This window comes from Galeopterus variegatus, unplaced genomic scaffold (assembly GCF_000696425.1).
Source record: "Galeopterus variegatus unplaced genomic scaffold, G_variegatus-3.0.2 Scaffold7558, whole genome shotgun sequence".
In the NCBI taxonomy this organism is placed as follows: domain Eukaryota; kingdom Metazoa; phylum Chordata; class Mammalia; order Dermoptera; family Cynocephalidae; genus Galeopterus; species Galeopterus variegatus.
The window spans coordinates 19,469-26,311 of NW_007733669.1; the positions used below are offsets into that span (position 1 = coordinate 19,469).

At 39.0% G+C, this 6,843-nt stretch overlaps 1 pseudogene; it reads left to right on the forward strand.

Annotated features, from left to right (window-relative positions):
* Positions 1-6,843, forward strand: part of LOC103607578 — a 17,543-nt pseudogene that overhangs the window by 6,456 nt on the left and 4,244 nt on the right.

Consider the following 6,843-nt stretch of genomic DNA (forward strand, 5'->3'; position numbering starts at 1 on the left):
AGATATCTAGCACAGCTACAGTAAACACTAAAGTGTAAATAGGTCCACAAGAATCAATAACTGAATTAAAAAGACTTTAAGAAACTATACCTAAGAAATACTTACTGAGGGCCGGCCTGTGGCTCACTCGGGAGAGTTCGGTGCTGATAACACCAAGGCCACGGGTTCGGATCCCATATAGGGATGGCTGGTTCGCTCACTGGCTGAGCGTGGTGCTGACAACACCAAGTCAAGGGTTGAGATCCCCTTACCGGTCATCTTTTTAAAAAAAATAATAAAAATAAAAAATAAAAAAAGAAATACTTACTGAGTGAGAAAGGAGGAAGAGGATCAGGCAGAATGGGGGAGGCGATGTGAGAAGTTAATCCTATTCACTCGACAATTTAGAAAAAACACACCTGAGGTTCTGAGATAAGGGTAATAAGAAATAAAATTATTTGGAAACAACTTCTCTTCTACAGGTTTTCCTCAGTACAAGATGAGGTGCTTGGATATGGAACACAGTTTGGGATAAGGGAAATTCCTTTGATATCACACTCTTCACCCAATATAATAGAATAGTCCAAAAATTCTCTCCCACATTCATGATCAACAGATAGGCAGAGAAGAAATTGAATGCAAGGTTTAACCATGCCAGCTATGGGCTACTACCTCAACACAGGTAATGTCTAGGATTTAAAACAAGTAGACAATATTTTTGTTTTGGGTTTTTTTTTGCGGCTAACTCGTTCGGGGATCCGAACCTGTGACCTTGGTGTAGGCAAGGTAGGCAATATTTTTAAGCAACTAGACTAGCCAGCAGAATCTATAAGCTATATGTAAGGAATAAGAATTAAAGGGTGCCATTCTAACTCTTGATGGAATTTATTTTGATTGGAAATATCCAAGATATTTTCTTCCTACCAGTAGTTCCTGGTCATTCTACTGAGGTTTAAGAAAAACGTATGGAGGATGGGGAGTGGGAGAGTAGAGACTTAAATACTTATTTTACTTGAGACTCATCCTATCTGACTATGCCCCCATTTATTGCCTCTTGTTCACTATCATCTGTCAGCTACTTCCTGGTCACTCCCTAAATGCAAAATTACAATTCCATTGTCACCCTCAGCCCTACTATCAACCAGGACACTTTCAATGTCTGTCTGTGTGTGACCACCCAATTCTCATGCAGTGCAGCCTCCTGACTTCCTCAGCTGCATTGGCCTCCTGTCCTCCTCCACACGAGCCATCCGCAGCTATGCTTGTCTGGAACTTACCACCCAGAACTACAGTGCACCCGGATGTCATTCCAGGACCTATTCTGTGATTGCAACCTCTTACCTTTACTGTCATCCCCCTATACCCTAACCAGTCCTTGACCTTATCCAGTCCTCTCAGCCCCACATCTCCCTGCTCTTGTTCCTCCACCTTTACGGCCACTCTTCTATCTTCCTTCTTGGTCCTTTTCCTTCACCTGTCACTTAAAACTTGGTGTGATCCATGTGTCCATTCTTGGTCCTCTCCCTTTCTCACTCTACTCAGCTCATGGCTATACATGTATATGCAAGAGAGAATAAAAGCCTGAATTAATGGAGAAGCAGTCAGAGCAAATTAGTTTGAAGAAGCATCTAGAAGGGAAATCATGCGTAGCTTCATAAGTAACTGATCTAGGTTGTGCGACTATAGATTCTTTCCTAGGGAAAAATTATTCGTAAGATGGAAGATATATGTATTAATAGTAAAGTAGACCTGAGAATATGGCTTCCTGCTACTAAATTGTAGCTGAAAACTTAAAGGTCTGTGTGTCACTGAGCACAGATTTTTCCAAAAAAAGTTGCACCTTGTAGGCCCTTGAAAAATAGTAATGACCAGTTGCTGTCAATCTTTACATAATCTCAAGTGCAAATAGATATGTTAAAAATCAAAACATTTTATTTCTGGTAAAAATACCATTAGCTAAAATGTATATTTAATTTGTATTATCACCTGACTAGCACAATCGACCTGGTTGTTACATTATTATTCGTTTTACAGATTAGGAAACTGAGGCTGAACTGTTACATATCTTGTCCAAAGTCTCACAGCTAGTAAGTGGCAGGACTAGTATTGAAATCTAGTTCTGACTCTAGAAATCAAGTTCTTAACCAATAAACCATATAACCTTTCTAGGGAGGCCATAACGAGTATTAAAATTGTTGAAACACTGTAGTGGTTCCTTGAGTATTTACTTACCACAACTTCTTTATGAGTAAAATTTATACTCACTTCTTGATATTATACTCCTTTTGCAGATTTCTCAGCCCTCAGGCTACTTTCAGTAAAGATCTGCCAAATCTCATAATTTCTGGAAGAGTGCTGGTGAAACCGAATGTGAAGGAGTTCACTGAGACATCAGCCGTCTTTGAGCGTGGTACTGAGAACGTTGATACTGTTATCTTTGCCACAGGCTACACTTTCTCTTTCCCTTTCTTGGAGGGTGATCTGGCAATCCTGGACAGCCAGCGCTCCATGTTTAAGCTGTCTTTCCTCCTCAGCTAGAGAAGCCAACACTGGCTTTCATGGGCATCCTCCAGCCAGTGGGAGCCACCATTCCCACTTCAGAACTCCAGAGCCGATGGGCTGTACGTGTATTCAAGGGTATGTGCTGGTCTTCTACGTGAGCAAGATAAGTTCCTAATTCTGCACTAAGATTTTAAAGACACTCAGAAGATCTGTTTAATATATCTTCTCCCTTGCTCTGTCAAAGTACCTGCAATTTCACCATTAGAAATTAACATGGACTCTCTAGATTTTGACTTTTAATTTTTAAGAGAATCTTATTAAAATAAAAGCATTCAAGGAATTTTTAAAAAGTGAAATTGTAATCAGGGTACATTTGCATATTGGGTATCCAATTTGTTTGGTTCTTTCTAGCAGAAAGCTAATATGGGGTAAGGCTTTATAGAAACAGAATGGGGAAGGTAGTAAAACAAACAAGGGAGAACATACCTATGAACATATTTTGGAAATGTTAAGAAGTTTTTTTTTGTTGTTGTTTTTTTTTTCTTGTCCTTTTTGAGACCGGCCTCACCACGCTCAGCCAGTGAGCGCTGTGAGCGCACCAGTCATCCCCATATAGGATCCGAACCCGCGGCGGGAGCGCACTGGCTCGGCCCAAGAAGTTATTTTACTTTGCTGGCCAACTCCAAGTGTTTTAGTCCATTTTGTGTTGCTATAACAGAAATACCTGGGACTGGGTAATTTATAAAGAACAGAAGTTTATTTGGCTTACGATTCTGGGACAGCTGCACCTGGCACGGGCCTCAGGCTGCTTTTACTCAGAACAGAAAGTGGCAGGCAGCCGGCGGGTACAAGCAGATCACATGGTGAGCGGAAGCAAGACAGTGAGAACTCCCTCATTAATCCCCCCTCCCCCAGGGGGAGCATTAATCCATTCATGAGGGATCCACCCAATGANCTAGCAGAAAGCTAATATGGGGTAAGGCTTTATAGAAACAGAATGGGGAAGGTAGTAAAACAAACAAGGGAGAACATACCTATGAACATATTTTGGAAATGTTAAGAAGTTTTTTTTTGTTGTTGTTTTTTTTTTCTTGTCCTTTTTGAGACCGGCCTCACCACGCTCAGCCAGTGAGCGCTGTGATCGCACCAGTCATCCCCATATAGGATCCGAACCCGCGGCGGGAGCGCACTGGCTCGGCCCAAGAAGTTATTTTACTTTGCTGGCCAACTCCAAGTGTTTTAGTCCATTTTGTGTTGCTATAACAGAAATACCTGGGACTGGGTAATTTATAAAGAACAGAAGTTTATTTGGCTTACGATTCTGGGACAGCTGCACCTGGCACGGGCCTCAGGCTGCTTTTACTCAGAACAGAAAGTGGCAGGCAGCCGGCGGGTACAAGCAGATCACATGGTGAGAGGAAGCAAGACAGTGAGAACTCACTCATTAATCCCCCCTCCCCCAGGGGGAGCATTAATCCATTCATGAGGGGCGGAAGCAAGACAGTGAGAACTCCCTCATTAATCCCCCCTCCCCCAGGGGGAGCATTAATCCATTCATGAGGGATCCACCCAATGACTCAATCAGTTTCCAACACTACCACATTGGAAATCAAATTTCCACGAGTTTTGGAGGGGACAACACATCCAAACTACATCATTCCACCCCTGGTCCCCCCAAACTCATGTCACTCTCATATACAAAGTAGAATCACCAAGTATGTGGCTCATGTTCTTAACACATTTCCAAAGTCCTTACCCAAATTGATGCTTCTGAGCAAAACAAAATTGGTAGCAGAAAGAAATCAGGATCAAGTTTGGAAGAACTGCACTGCAGTTTCTGAGAACCAGAGTCGATTGATTAAATCATATGGAGAACTTTCCCTCACATTCCTAAGTAACTTCTATAAAGTTCTCCATGCTCTAATTAATGAGAAGTCAGAATTCTACCTAATCCATTCTTCCCGGATGGATCAGAATGTGATACAAAGTAGTGGATATCCTCACTGAACCCTGTACATTCTGAGGCATAAAATTATCAATTAGGGGAGTCAAGAATTTATAAGATGCACTGCTGTTCATTAAATGAGGCCTGAGTACATATCGAGGTGGCTTAGGTTATTTCTGTATCTCGCCTCATTCATTTTCTGAAGCCATGTATTTATTCCCTCGAGATCATTTCTAGTGATCTCATTTTATTCTCATTCGAAAATTTCTATAGCATAGCTGTACTTTAGGTATGTTGGTTTTTGTGTGTATATCTTGCTCTTCTTTCTTCTAAGCATGTATTTTCTTTGCTTACTTTCACCATGGATCCATGCCCAGAAATATGAGCACCAATAAATGACATCAATGGGTTGTAGAAAGATGACAAATGAATGACATGATGGTGGCCATATGAGAGAGGAGTTAAACAATCATTTATCATGCTTATTATATTTAGGATTTTCTACTTATACCTAGTTGCCTTTTTGTAAAATAAAAATTTTTAAAGATTGATTTTAGTGTAATATGTTCATAGAAAAGTACACACATTATAAATGTACAGCTTGCTGAATTTCCAGAAATTGAACACATATATTCACTCAACCATCATTTAGAATTAAAAAAAACAGAACATGACCAGCACTCAGAAGATCCCCTTGCACTCTTTTCCAGCCTCTCTATCCCCAGCACCACCGAGGGTAACTACGATCCTAATTTCTAACAGCAGCAATTAGTTTCACTTTCATCCTTTATATAAGTGGAATCATAAAATATGTGTTCTATTGTGTTTAGCTTCTTTCATTCAACATATTTGTGAGATTCAGTCATATTTTGCAATTATTTATTTTCACTGCTACATAGTATTTCATATACTTATCCATTTGATATATGAATATGAATATATTATCCATTCTATGTTGATAGACATTTAGAACTATTATAAACACTGATGCCATGACCAGTCTAGCACATGTTCTTTGTTGAATACATATATTTGTGTTCTGTATGTACCTAGAAGAATAATTGCCACTTTGCAAGGTATGCATATATGTAAAGTAACCCTTTAATGTACTGGATGACCTCTCTGGTCTGCAAGGCTGTTCCTTTCATGCTTTAAATACTCATCCTCTCAATCAGGCTTTGTAAGACATTTGACAGTACTCATAAGGAGACTATACTTTTGTACCAACAGGTATGTGGCACCCAACGAAGCAATGAGGGAAATAGTTTAGAAGTCAATAGACCGACCTCTCCTTGTTCTGTTCCCCAATTTTATTGTGTTTTTTCCCACTCTAACCTTCACTTTATGTTCTCTCTCCCCCTGACACACACATACTCCACCTTTTTTTATTGCTTGCTTTTCATCTTACAAAATGCAATTATTACAGTCTTGGCACATTTTCCATCATTGCATATTTTGTAAATACATAGTGAGAACTGAGGTTTTTCCAAACTCTCTGAGGACTGAGAAAAATTGTTTTTAAGACATGAGCTCAATGCCAGAGCCTGTTCAGATAATGAAAGAGACTTTTGAGGCAGGTTATGATAGAATTTGAGGATCTCTGGAAGATTAAATAAGATGTCAAGGGGAATTCTTAATATTCAAGAATTTTGATTATAGATTTGAATTAAGAAACAACTAAAAAAATCTACTTCTCTTCTGGAAGGCTAACTCCCCTTCCTGAAAACCTGAGAATGAAAGAAAGGAAAATATCTTCCTTGGAATTTTTTTTTTTTTTTAATCAAGGGCTTTGGTTATGCATTCCATAGAGATTTGATTTTTAACTATTTTCTTTCAAAACCATTCTTTTCACTTACTTGTCTCCCCCAGCCTTCCTGACAGTCCTAAATTTTCTCTTTTTCTTAGGACTGAGAAAATTACCCTTGGCAAGTGGTATGATAGCTGATATCAACAGGAGACGAACGAAAATGGTAAAAGAGTAAGAAATTTAATTGTTGGTTAAAGTAAATGAAACCTGTATAAACAGAGTTATTTGATTTTTCTCATTACGCAGTTTATGCCTAAATGAAATCTCCTAAGATAATTTTAATTCAATGACTGCAGGGCAAAAAAATGTACATGAGGTAAAAAAATGCCTGGCTATGGGACATAAATCTCATCACGTTTAACAGAATAGTTATATTTCCTGTGATATTATGTCTCTACTTTAGTTTATTCTTGGTAGTTGATGTTGCTAAAATAAATGTATTTTTAAAATTTATTTATTGAATCAAAATCGATTATACATATTTTTTGGGTTGAACATTGAGATATGTCAATCAAAGCAATATTACTAGCATATATATTGTAACAAATCATAATTATTCTTTATGCCCCTTGTCCAATCTCTCCCCACCCCCTGTCCCTCCCCCCTCCCC